This window comes from Ctenopharyngodon idella, chromosome 16 (genome assembly GCF_019924925.1).
Source record: "Ctenopharyngodon idella isolate HZGC_01 chromosome 16, HZGC01, whole genome shotgun sequence".
Taxonomy (NCBI): Eukaryota; Metazoa; Chordata; class Actinopteri; order Cypriniformes; family Xenocyprididae; genus Ctenopharyngodon; species Ctenopharyngodon idella.
This window is the reverse complement of record NC_067235.1, coordinates 20,515,968-20,530,545: the sequence shown is the minus strand read 5'-3', so window position 1 is coordinate 20,530,545 and position 14,578 is coordinate 20,515,968.

Genomic DNA, 14,578 nt, shown 5'->3' with positions numbered 1-14,578 from the left:
GGTGCTCACCATCTCTTAGCTTTCTCTCATCGTCCAATTGTATTCCTCCTTCCACACAATTTAAACTGCAACTGACAGCTCTCAGTATCTGAACTGTCTTGTTGCATCCCACCTCCACCTCATTCTCCTCAGATTTTAGATATGTTACTCCACTCTCATATGTTGGCTATAAATGGGAATTTACTACAACGGCAAAAGCTGTTTTGAATCACTTTTATGCTTTTCTGAGGTCAAAAAGTCTTGTGTAGGGGCCCTGGAATATTTACTTATAGGGGGGCCTTGGGGGCACGGGGGCCTAACAGGACAGGTTCCACTCAGAACAGGCCTCGCCATGGTCGACCAAAGAAGTTGAGTGCACGTGCTCAGCGTCATATCCAGAGGTTGTGTTTGGGAAATAGACGTACGAGTGCTGCCAGCATTGCTGCAGAGGTTGAAGGGGTGGGGGGGTCAGCCTGTCAGTGTTCAGACCATACGCTGCACACTGCATCAAATTGGTCTGCATGGCTGTCGTCCCAGAAGGAAGCCTCTTCTAAAGATGATGCACAAGAAAGCCCGCAAACAGTTTGCTGAAGACAAGCAGACAAAGGAACCATGTCCTGAGGTCTGATGAGACCAAGATAAACTTATTTGGTTCAGATGGTGTCAAGCGTGTGTGGCGGCAACCAGGTGAGGAGTACAAAGACAAGTGTGTCTTGCCTACAGTCAAGCATGGTGGTTGGAGTGTCATGGTCTGGAGCTGCATGAGTGCTGCCGGCACTGGTTAGCTACAGTTCATTGAGGGAACCATGAATGCCAACAGAGCATGATCCCCTCCCTTCGGAGACTGGGCCGCAGGGCAGTATTCCAACATGATAACGACCCCAAACACACCTCCAAGACGACCACTGCATTGATAAAGAAGCTGAGGGTAAAGGTGATGGACTGGCCAAGCATGTCTCTAGACCTAAACCCTATTGAGCAGCTGTGGGGCATCCTCAAACGGAAGGTGGAGGACCGCAAGGTCTCTAACATCCACCAGCTCCGTGATGTCATCGTGGAAGAGGTTTCCAGTGGCAACCTGTGAAGCTCTGGTGAACTCCATGCCCAAGAGGGTTAAGGCAGTGCTGGAAAAAACCGGTGGCCACACAAAATATTAACACTTTGGGCCCAATTTGGACATTTCACTTAGGGGTGTACTCACTTTTGTGGCCAGTGGTTTAGACATTAATGGCTGTGTGTTGAGTTATTTTGAGGGGACAGCAAATTTACACTGTTGTACAAGCTGTACACTCACTACTTTACATTGTAGCAAAGTGTCATTTCTTCAGTGTTGTCACATGGAAAGATATAATAAAATATAATTACAAAAATGTGAGGGGTGTACTCACTTCTGTGAAATACTGTATACAGGGGCTTAAACGGGTTCTTTGTATGGCAGTGGTGCTATATAGCACCTTAACCACCCCAAAGAACCACTGAAGAACCAATTTTTGTTTGTGTGTGTGTGGCTGCATGTAAGCATGACGCTGCCCAATAGACAATAATGTTGCTAATGCCAGTGCAGTAACAAGTATCTTTCTACTTGTGCTAGGCTAGTTGCAGACAGTCTTTCATTGTAGAACATAACTGAATGTCAAATACAAACAGGTCTTTTCCATTTACTCAAAATCACAGACTTGAATATATTGGAATCTAAAAAACTAAAGTGAAATAACTAAAATAACTAAAAGACATTGATTAAGTTCAACTAAAAATATATGTTTAAAATGAAGATTAATTTAGTGTAACCACTTGCCTTAAAAAATTGAGTAAAATTAAAAAGCCATTTTTTTAGTGTACCTTGACACTTAAAGCAATGGTGTTTGCAGTATACCTTGTCCCATAGTAGGGATAATGGACTCTGGAAATGGCTACTGAGCGACACAGAGTCTCAACCGGCCAGCAGACACAATCTTAGATGAGTAAATGGTCTGAATAGCGAACACCATCATTATGGTCAGCAAATGTCATTTATGTGCTTCTCTGGTTCTTTGTGATTGTGGTTTGGAGTGTCAGTTACATAATGGCATAAACAGCGGATCAGAGAGCAATGTTGTTTACACTGAGAGGAGGGAAGCATCATGAGGCACAGTAATGACAAGAGACACAGCATGTCAGCTAGATTGATCAGGAGGATCACACTCTGCACAATATTGTGCTCAACTCCTTCAGTGTCCTTATGAGATTCATTACTGACAAGCTGTGGGCTAAATCAGAGAGTCAGTGTGGATTTTAAAATCGGATAACATTCTTACACATAATAACACCCCCCACCCCCCCACTTTGACTGTCAACTATCATACACGGTAAAACTAGATAAATATGCATAAACATTAAAAACATTATATAAAATGTCAGTCATTCTCTAAGCTAAACAGGTCCCTATAATTTATCTAAGGAGAATATGGCATACCCATATCCAGTTAAGACCTTCCATTAAAGGTTGCCCTGCTCAGTTTCCATGGTGATGTGGTTGTTTACCCATCAAGATGAGATGCTATACAATAATGACTGGTCTAATGGTTAAAGACATGCTGATATTATAAACATACGATGCACATTCTATGCCTGAGAGAAAAGAACATATAATCCAAACAATTATAGGGTGCCAGTTTTCAGTTGTGAAAACAGAAGCGCAACAATTTTATCAGTTATGGTGCACTCTATTAAAAGATAGATAGATAGATTGATAGATTGATTGATTGATTGATTGATTTTGTGCACCACCAAAAATGTGAACTTTAGCATCACTACTGATAACGCACGTTTTCAGTCACCAATGCCTTTTGCTTTGCATTTTGCAGCATGTTTGCAGTTGATTTATTTGTTACTGAGGTTGTTAATATTGTAAAGCACAATTCATTTACGTCATGTGTAAAAAGTCGGCATGAAATGGAAGTTGCAATAGTCTTTTCTTACCTATTGTGATGCATCCCATTTTAAATGCTTCTCGAACAAGAAAAAAAATGTAGGAGAGGACATGATTTTGTCCATGGAGAATTGATTGGATCATTGTGGTTTGCTATTGGTTTGCTCATGTGAGTGACAGGTTGTCCCGCCCTCACACCAGTAAGCACATCATCAGAGAAGAGATGTCGCTGCAAGAGGAAGTGAAAGTTGATTAAAGATTACGAGAGCAATTTTTTTTCCATTTATAACAAATTTGGCAATATTTAAAAAAAAAATACAAGAATGGTCCATTTTGATTTCACTGAGACTAAGGAAAAAGCTGTAGAAACTAAGAAACTAAGAAACTAAGGAAAAAGCTGTAACAAACTAGAAAATCCTTATGCTTTTAACAATTCATGGGCTGCCTGCTGTGAAACTTCTCATTTTCCTGACTTTTTGGAACTACATGATGGAAACTTCAGCTAACAATGACACATTTATACTTAAGCAAATAAGGATGTCCTTCTCTCAAAAACATTTAATGTAGCTTGCTGGCATTAGAAACAATAACATTTAATGCCAGTGCCCTGTCCACTTCTCAGTGTAGCTACCTCATGCTGTCTCACACCAGGCATCAAAAAACATTGATGAGAGCATTAAATGATGGTGGTCAATTAAGTGCTTGCAGAAGAGGCTGTTAGCATTTCAAAGCTTTCCGAGAAAGTGGGCCTTGAAGGGCTTTTCAACTGAAATACCCCACGAAGTCTCTCAGCATGACTCACTGTGGGCTGTAACATAAAGAACAGACCGAGAGCACAATGCCATTTCCCCTTCATGGATGCTGAAGTGGTGCTTTGATCTGCAAATTTTATCAATAGCGACCAAACCATTTCCAGCCTCAAGTGCTTTCAACAGTTTAGTACATACTTACATAAGCATCAACTCTGATATTCCATATATCTAACAGAGTATACTTTTCTGCTGGGGAACAGAAAAAAAAGACAAACAGAAACACAAGAGCTACAACTGACTTCAGCTACAGCCTTAGATGAAATCAACTGAAGATAAAAGAAGACATTAAACATTTCCAGATCTCAGCAGAGGAGGATTAAACAACTCCACAAACAGCACTACAGCTTCACATATTACTAACTTTAGACTTTTTTCTACAGAAGTTCTTATTGAGAATTAACAGAAGTTTAACACTCATGTTTGTTTCATTTGAAGTCACCATAATGGTGAACAATGTTTCCATTAGTTGGACTCCTAACTCTTATATGTTTCTGTTCTCTGACTGCTGTGACAATGTGTTTGTTAAACAATTGCAGTAGCAAAGAAAACTAAAATAAGGTCAGATGACGATTTTATAATCTTTGTGAAATAGCCTGAATCACTGATGTTGTTTGAATGCAATAATTGTGTTGTGCCATTAAAACAGCTATAAGGTTGGAGATAAAAAAGATTTTTAAAAAAAGTGAATTATAGTGACAAACACAGATATGAGCAATCAGCATATGAATCTCAATAATGGTGGCAACAAAATATTCACACAATCAGATCAACTCTGGACATCACAAAAAGCTACTAAAAGACAGATCAAAAACCACAGCAAAAATAAAAGCAAATAGTTAGAATTAAAGAAAATAATAGGACTATTCGGCTGCATAATTTATTCATGCTGTGATGCATGCTGGGAGTTTTGTACTATTGTTCCCAGTATGCATTGCAGCATGACACTTTTGATTGTCACCTTTGTTGAGATTCATGTGCTGATTCTTGATGTCTTTGTGTGTCATCTTAGAACAATTTTTATTTATTTTTATTTTTTTATTATTATTATCTTCTGATCGGTTTTGTTCCATTATAAGATTTCATTGACGGCCGGCTTTGTTTAGTTGCGAGGTCTCAATTGGATTCATTTCGCTACAAGATTTCAATGATGGACACTTTTGTTGCTTTAGGAGATCTCAATGACTGTCAGTTTTGTTTCCTTACGAGATTTCAATGACGGTGTCGGTTTTGTTCCTTTGCAAAATCTCAATGACAGTCAGTTTTGTTCCTTTACAAGATTTCAATGACGGTCGGTTTTGTTCCTTTAGAAGATTTCAATGACAGTCGGTTTTGTTCCTTTACGAGATTTTATTTACGGTCAGATTTGTTCAGTTACAAGATTTCAAAGATGGTCAGTTTTTGTTCTATTACGAGATTTAAATGGTACACGGTTTTGTTCCTTTATGAGATTTCAGTGACTGTCGGTTTTGTTCTATTGTGAGATCTCGACAATGTTTTTTTTTTTCTTTACGAGATTTCAAAGACAGTTGGTTTTGTTTCTTTACAAAATTTCAGTGATGGTTGGTTTTGGTGTTTTACTAGATCTCAATGACAGTCAGTTTTGTTCCTTTATGAGATCTCAGTGGTTGACGGTTTTGTTTTGTTATGAGATTTCAATGACGGTTGGTTCTGTTCAATTGCGAGATCTCAATGATGGTCAGTTTTATTCCGTTATGAGATTTCAAGGACAGTCGAGTTTGAAATGATTCAGACAGTTGGTTTTGTTTTGTGACAAGATTTCAATGATGGTCGGTTTTTAGTGTCAGTTTTGTTCCATTACAAGATTTCAATGATAGTCTGTTTTGTTCAGTTACGAGATTTCAATGACGGTCAGTTTTGTTCCTTTGCGAGATCTCAATGACAGTCGGTTTTGTTCCTTTACAAGATTTCAACGACGGTTGGTTTTGTTCCTTTGCAAGATTTCAATGACAGTCGGTTTTATTCCTTTACAAGATTTCAGTGACGGTCTGTTTTCTTCTGTTATGAGATTTCAAAGACAGTCAGTTTTGTTTCATTATTAGATTTTAATGAGTCAGTTTTGTTCCTTTATGAGATTTCAGTGACAGTTGGTTATGTTTCTTTACTCCATTACGACATTTCAGTGATGATCGGTTTTGTCTCATTACAAAATTTTAATGACGGTTGGTTTTTAGTGTCTGTTTTATTTTGTTACAAAATTTCAATCACAGTTCTTTTTTTTTTCATTACGAGATTTCAATGATGATCAGCTTCGCTTCATTATGTGATTTCAACGACGGACAGTTTCGCTTCGTTTCGTTACGATATTTCAGTGATGGCCGGTTTTGTTCCTTTGCGAGATTTCAATGATGGTCAGTTTTGTTTCTTTATGAGATCTCAATGACAGTCGGTTTTGTTTCTTTGTTCCTTTATGAGATTTCAAAGAAAGTCGGTTTTGTTTCATTGCAAAATTTCAATGATAGTTGGTTTCATTCTTTTACTAGATCTCAGTGACAGTGAATTCTGTTCCTTAACAAGATCTCAATGGTTGACAGTTTTGTTTTGTTATGTGATTTTTGTTATGACAGTTGGTTCTTTTCCACTTTGAGATTTCAATGATGGTTGGTTTTGTTCAATCTCGCAAAGGAAAAAAACTGACCGTCATTGAAGCCTGGTTGCCTTCTCGTAATAAAACAAAATGGACAGTCAATCAGACCTTGTAAAGGAACAAAACTGAGATTTCAGTGACGGCCTGTTTTGTTCCATTATGCCTTTTCAATAATGGTCGGTTTCATTTCATTATGAGATTTCAGTGATGTCAGTTTTGTTATTTTACAAGATTTCAAAGATGGTCCGTTTTTCATTACGAGACTTAATGGAGGGTTGGTTTTGTTCCATTATGAGATCTAAACTTTTTTTTTTTCTGTTAGGAGTTTACAAAGACGGTCAGTTTTGTTTAGTTATGAGGGTTTAGACAGTCGGTTTTGTTCCTTTAAAAGATTTCAGTGACGGTCAGTTTTGTTCCTTTAAAAGATTTCAGTGACGGTCAGTTTTGTTCCTTTAAAAGATTTCAATGACGGTCAGTTTTGTTCCTTTGAAAGATTTCAATGATGGTCATTTTTTTTTGTTACCACCGTTTGGTGGTGCAAATCAGGCTCAGAATCAGACTTAAAATCTTCAAGTGTGTGGCCAGCCTAAAGGAACAAACCATCATTGAAATCTCATAACGAAACAAAACTGACTGTCTTTGAAATCTTGTAAAAAAACAAAGAAACAAAACCAACCTTCACTGAAATCTCATAACCGAACAAAATATGCAGTCACTGAAATCTCGTAATAAAACAAAACTGACACTGAAAACCAACCGTCATTGAAATCTTGCCACAAAACAAAAACAACAGTTTGAATCATTTCAAACTCGACTGCCATTGAAATCTCATAACGGAATAAAACTAACCATTGAGATGTCTTAAAGCTACAATATGTAGATTTTTCGCCGCTAGAGGTCGCCTATTTAAAACAAAGGCGTAGCTTGATTATGCCGAGTTTGAGCGCGGAATCTTGGGAGATGTCGTCTTCACCTCACAGTCAGTGGAAAAGAATTGGAACAGGACTCGGGCAGAAATCATATTCATGGATGAGATTATTAACGTTACTGTAGTGTGAAGCAGAGCAGGGTGAGTGATGAGCTGAACGAGGCCACTGGAGCGATTGATAATGAGAGACGAGCACGACACATGCCTTCCGAGCAGCGGAACTTTTATTATGCTGTAGTCGCCGCTTCCGCTTGTTCCGGTCAAGTGTATGAGGTAACACACAGCGCTGTTTATCATATTAGATACATTTGACTGTGTTGAAAATGATGTTATTATGTTACTCTAAACATTCGCTCGGCGGCTGCTGTGAGACACTTTTTGCACACTGCAGTAAGCTAGATTGATTTCAGAATATCATATTAATAAATGCTGTGTGGCTTGGGTTGATAAATGGCATGCGATTAATTTTAAAATGTATTGTATGATGGTGAAAATGCTGTATTACTTAGCTACTTGACAAAATAGAGTTTTTCTCTGAGGCATGGAAAAATGTACTCTCGGAAAATAAACAAAACTAGATTTAAAAATTAAGACTAAACGTGTTGAGCTATATAACAATCATTCATTTTCTGTCTATAAACCAAACAGTTGTTCTCTTGTCTAATAAAACATGTAATATATTAAAGCGTCTTTGGCGTTCCCATGGTTTCTACGAAATAAAACCGGAAACCGAGGGTAACACAGATATAACTCCATTGACAGGCGACTCACGGACACGTCCCATATCCTTGTTAAAATCGCAATTTTCTCACGATTTACAAATAGTTGGAAACATTTCAGATATTGTAAGTACTCAACTGAACAAAATATATAACACTAGCCTAGTGTTTTTTGGATATTTTACTGCAAAAATTTAATATCATTTTTGTCTTTAATGGAACAAAACCGACCATCATTGAGATGTCACAACTGAACAAAATTGAACTGACTGAAAACCGTAACCAACTGTCATTAAAATCTTGTAAAGAACAAAACTGACCATCATTGAAATCTCGTAACCGAATAAAACCGACCATCACTGAAATCTCATAATGGAAAAAAACGACCATCATTGAAAACTCATAACAGAACAAAACTGACAATGAAAACTCAGTCTCTTAGCAGAATGAAACCAACCATCATTGAAATCTTGTAATGAAACAAAACCGCCTGTCTTTGAAATCTTGTCAAAGAAAAAAAAGGAACAAAACCGGCCGTCTTTGAAATCTCATAACAGAACAAAACTGACTGACACTGAAAACCAACCGTCATTGAAATCTTGTAATAGAACAAAACCCACTGTTATTAAAATCTCATTAAGAAACAAAGCCAACCGTCATTAAAATCTCGTAAGAAATAACAAGCTTTTTTTTTTTTTTTTTAAAGCGCCATTATTTCAATTTCGTTAAGGAACAAAATCAACTGTCATTGAAATCTGAGAATGGAACAAAAACAACCGTCATTGAAATCTCATAACACAGCAAAACCGACTGTCATTGAAATCTCATAACACAGCAAAAGCGCCCATCATTGAAATCTCATAACAGAACAAAACCAACCATCACTGAACTCTCGTAACGAAACAAAACTGACCATCCTTGAAGTCTCGGAACTGAACAAAACTGCCCATCATTGAAATCTTGTAATGGAACAAAGCCAACTGTCATTAAAATCTTTTAAAAGAACAAAACATACCGTAATGAGCTCTCTTAACAAATGAAAATTTGACTGACTGACAATGAAAACCAACTGTCATTGCAGTCTCGTAAAGGACGTTAATAATGTTAATAATCTCATCCATGAATATGATTTCTGCCCGAGTCCTGTCCCAATTCTTTTCCACTGACTGTGAGGTGAAGACGACATCTCCCAAGATTCCGCGCTCAAACTCGGCATCATCAAGCTACGCCTTTGTTTTAAATAGGCGACCTCTAGCGGCGAAAAATCTACATATTGTAAAGGAACAAAACCGACCTTCATTTAAATCTCATAATGGAACAAAACAGGCCATCTTTGAAATCTCATAAAGAAATAAAACCGACCATCATTGAACCCTTGTAATGAAAACAAAACAGACCATCATTGAAATCTTGTAATGGAACAAAACTGACACTGAAACCCGACTGTCATAGAAATCTCGTCACAAAATTCTCTGTCTTTGAAATGTCGTAAAAGAATGAAAAAACAAAACTGACCGTCATTGAAATCTTGTAACTGAACAAAACAGACCATCATTGAGATCTCACAATTGAGCAAAAAATGATGATCATTGAGATCTTGTAACTGAACAAAACCAACAATCGTAGAAATATTGTAACGAAACAAAACCGATTGTCTTTGAAATCTCGTAAAGGAACAAACTTACCGTCATTGAGATTATATAGCCGGACAAAACTGGCCATCACTGAAATCTCACAACTGAATAAAACAACGTCATTAAAATCTTGTAACTGAATAAACCTGACCGCCATTGAAGTCTCGTAACGAAACGAAACAAAACCGATTGTCTTTGAAATCTCGTAAAAGAACAAAACCGACTAACGCTGAAAATCGATTATCATTGAGATCTCTTAACTAAACAAAATCAACCATCATTGAAATCTCATAATGAAACAAATCTGATTGTCTTTGAAATCTCGTAAAGGAACAAACGTGACCGTCATTGAAGTCTCTTACTGGAATGAAACCAATCATCATTGAAATCTTGTAACGAAACAAAACCGATTGTCTTTGAAATCTCGTAAAAAAGAAAAAAGGAACAAAACCGACTGTCACTGAAAATCGATTGTCATTGAAGTCTCGTAAAGGAACAAACTTACCATCATTGAGATCACATAGCCGGACAAAACCAGCCGTCACTGAAATCTCATAACCTAATAAAACAGACGTCATTAAAATCTCGTAACAGAATAAAACTAGTAATGGAATGAAACCAACCATCATTGAAATCTCGCAACAAAACAAAACCAATTGTCTTTGAAATCTCGTAAAAGAACAAAGGAAGAAAACTGACTGTCACTGAAAATCGATTGTCATTGAGATCTCTTAACTGAACAAATCTCGTAAAAAAACAAATCCGATTGTCTTTGAAGTCTCGTAAAGGAAAAAAACTTACCGTCATTGAGATCACATAGCTGGACAAAACCAGCCGTCACTGAAATCTCATAACCGAATAAAACAGACGTCATTAAAATCTCGTAACAGAATAAAACCAGTAACGGAATGAAACCAACCATCAATGAAATCTCGTAAAGAAACAAAATCGATTGTCTTTGAAATCTCTTAAAAGAACAAAGGAAGAAAACCGACTGTCACTGAAAATCAATTGTCATTGACATCTCTTAACTGAACAAAACCAACCATCATTGAAATCTCGTAGTGAAACAAATCTGATTGTCTTTGAAATCTCATGAAGGAAAAAATTATTAGGTTATGAGATTTCAGTGACGGCTGGTTTTGTCCGGATATGTGATCTCAATGACAGTAAGTTTTGAGATCAATGAAGGCAATCAGGGTTTTTTTTCACTACAAGATTTCATTGATAGTTGGTTTCATTCCGTTATGAGTTTTAATCGGTTAGGAGATTTTATCGACGTCTGTTTTATTCGGTTATGAGATTTCAGTGACGGCTGGTTTTGTCCAGCTATGTGATCTCAGTGACGGTAAGTTTGTTCCTTTACGAGACTTCAACGACAATCGATTTTCAGTGACAGTCGGTTTTGTTCCTTTGTTCTATTTCACGAGATTTCAAAGACAATCGGTTTTGTTTCATTATGAGACTTCAATGGCGGTCAGATTTATTCGGTTGCGAGCTTTTAATTATGTCTTTTAATTTTGTTCCTTTACAAGATTTCAAAGACAATCGGTGTTGTTTCATTATGAGACTTCGATAACGGTCAGATTTATTAGGTTACGAGATTTTTAATGTCTGTTTCATTAGGTTATGAGATTTTTAGTGACGGCTGGTTTTGTCCGGCTATGTGATTTCAATGACGGTAAGTTTGTTCCTTTACGAGATTTCAAAGACAAGAGATCCCAATGACAATCGATTTTCAGTGACAGTCGGTTTTCTTCCTTTGTTCTTTTACGAGATTTCAAAGACAATCGGTTTTGTTTCCTTACGAGATTTCAATGATGGTTGGTTTCGTTCCGCTAAGAGATGTCATTAATGGTCAGGTTTATTCAGTTACGAGATTTTAATGACATCTGTTTTATTCAGTTATGAGATTTCAGTGATGGCCGGTTTTGTCCAGCTATGTGATCTCAATGATGGTTAGTTTTGTTCCTTTACAAGATTTCAAAGACAATTGGTTTTGTTTCATCGTGAGATTTCAATGATGGTTGGTTTCGTTCCGTTACGAGATTTCAATGGCGGTCAGGTTTATTCAGTTGTGAGATTATAATGATGTCTGTTTTATTTGGCTATGAGATTTCAGTGGCGGCTGGTTTTGTCCGGCTATGTAATCTCAATTACGGTAAGTTTGTTCCTTTACGAGATCTCAATGACAATCGATTTTCAGTGACAGTCGGTTTTGGTCCTTTGTTCTTTTTTACGAGATTTCAAAGACAATCGGTTTTGCTTCGTTGCGAGATTTCAATGATGGTTGGTTTCGTTCTGTTACGAGACTTCAATAGCGGTGCAGTTTATTTGGTTGCAAGATTTTAATGATGTCTGTTTTATTAGGTTATTAGATGTCAGTAACGGCTGGTTTTGTCCGGCTATGTCTAGTCTCTTAGGGGAATGAAACCAATCATCATTGAAATCTCGTAACGAAACAAAACCGTTTGTTTTTGAAATCTCGTAAAAAAGAACAAAGCAACAATACCGACTGTCACTGAAAATTGAATGTCATTGAGATCTCGTAAAGGAACAAACTTACCGTCATTGAGATCACATAGCCGGACAAAACCAGCCGTCACTGAAATCTCATAGCCTAATAAAACAGACATCATTCAAATCTCGCAACCGAATAAACCTGACCGCCATTGAAGTCTCTTAGGGGAATGAAACCAATCATCATTGAAATCTCGGAATGAAACCAACCATCAATGAAATCTTGTGGCGAAAAAAACCCAGATTGCCTTCATTGATCTCAAAACTTACTGTCATTGAGATCACAAAGCCGGGAAAAAAACGGCCGTCACTGAAATGTCATAACCGAATAAAACAGACTTTATTAAAATCTCGTAACCGAATAAACCTGACCGCCATTGAAGTCTCTTAGGGGAATGAAACCAATCATCATTGAAATCTTGTAACGAAACAAAACCGATTGTCTTTGAAATCTCGTAAAAAAAAGAACAAAGGAACAAAACTGACTGTCACTGACAGTCGATTGTCATTGAAATCTCGTAAAGAAACAAAACCAATTGTCTGTGAAATCTTGCAAAGGAACAAACTTACCGTCATTGAGATCACATAGCCGGACAAAACCAGCCGTCACTGAAATCTCATAACCGAATAAAACAGACATCATTAAAATCTTTTAACCTAATAAATCTGACCGTTGTCAAAATCTCGTAACAGAACGAAACCAACCATCATTGACATCTCGTAAAGAAACAAAACCAATTGTCTTTGAAATCTTGTAAAAGAACAAAGGAAGAAAACCGACTGTCTCTGAAAATCGATAGTCATTGAGATCTCTTAACTGAACAAAGCCAACCATCATTGAAATCTCATAAAAGAGCAAAACCGACTAACACTGAAAATCGTTTGTCATTGAGATCTCTTAACTGAAGAAAACCAACCATCATTGAAATCTCGTAATGAAACAAATCTGATTGTCTTTGAAATCTCATAAAGGAACAAACTTACCGTCATTGAGATCACATAGCCGGACAAAACCAGCCGTCACTGAAATCTCATATCCTAATAAAACAGACATCATTAAAATCTTGCAACCGAATAAACCTGGCCGCCATTGAAGTCTTGTAACGGAACGAAACCAACCATCATTGACATCTTGTAAAGAAACAAAACGAATTGTCTTTGAAATCTCGTAAAAGAACAAAGAAACAATACCGACTCTCACTGAAAATCGATTGTCATTGAAGTCTCATCAAGAAACAAACTTACCGTCATTGAGATCACATAGCCGGACAAAACCAGCCGTCACTGAAATCTCATAACCGAATAAAACAGACGTCATTAAAATCTTGTAACAGAATAAAACTAGTAACGGAATGAAACCAACCACCAATGAAACTTTGTAACGAAAAAAAAAAGATTGTCTTTGAAATCTTGTCAGGGAACAAAACTAACCATCATTGAGATCACATAGCCGGACAAAAGCGGACATTACTGAAATCTCATAACTAAATAAAACAGACATCATTAAAATTTCGTAACCGAATAAACCTGACCGTCATTGAAGTCTCTTAACGGAATGAAACCAATCATCATTGAAATCTGGTGACAAAACAAAACCGATTGTCTTTGAAATCTCGTAAAAGAACAAAGGAACAAAACTGACTGTCACTGAAAATCAATTGTCATTGAGATCTCGTAAAGGTACAAACTTACCGTCCTTGAGATCACATAGCCGGACAAAACCGTCCGTCACTAAAATGTTATAACTGAATAAAACAGACGTCATTAAAATCTTGTAACCGAATAAAACTCATAACGGAATGAAACCAATCATCAATGAAATCTTGTAGCGAAAAAAACCTGATTGCCTTTGAAAACTTGTAAAGGAACAAAACTAACCGTCATTGAGATCATGTAACCAGACAAAAACGGCCGTCACTGACATCTCATAACTGAATAAAACAAACGTCATTAAAATCTCATAACTGAATAAACCTGACTGTCATTGAAGTCTCTTAGCGGAACAAAACCAACCATCATTGAAATCTCGTAAGGAAACAAAACCAATTGTCTTTGAAACCTCGTAAAGCAACAAACTTACCGTCATTGAGATCACATAGCCGGACAAAACCGGCCGTTACTGAAATGTCATAACCGTATAAAACAGATGTCATTAAAATCTCGTAACCGAATAAAACCGACCGTCATTGAAGTCTCTTAGTAGAATAAAACCAACCATCATTGAAATCTCGTCACGAAAAAAAAACGATTGTCTTTGAAATCTCATCATTGACATCTCATAAAGAAACAAAACCAACTGTCTTTGAAATCTCGTAAAGGAAAACACTTACCGTCATTGAGATCACATAGCCGGACAAAACCAGCCGTCACTAAAAATCTCATAACCTAATAAAACAGACATCATTAAAATCTTGCAACCGAATAAACCTGACCACCATTGCAGTCTCGTGACGGAACGAAACCAACCATCATT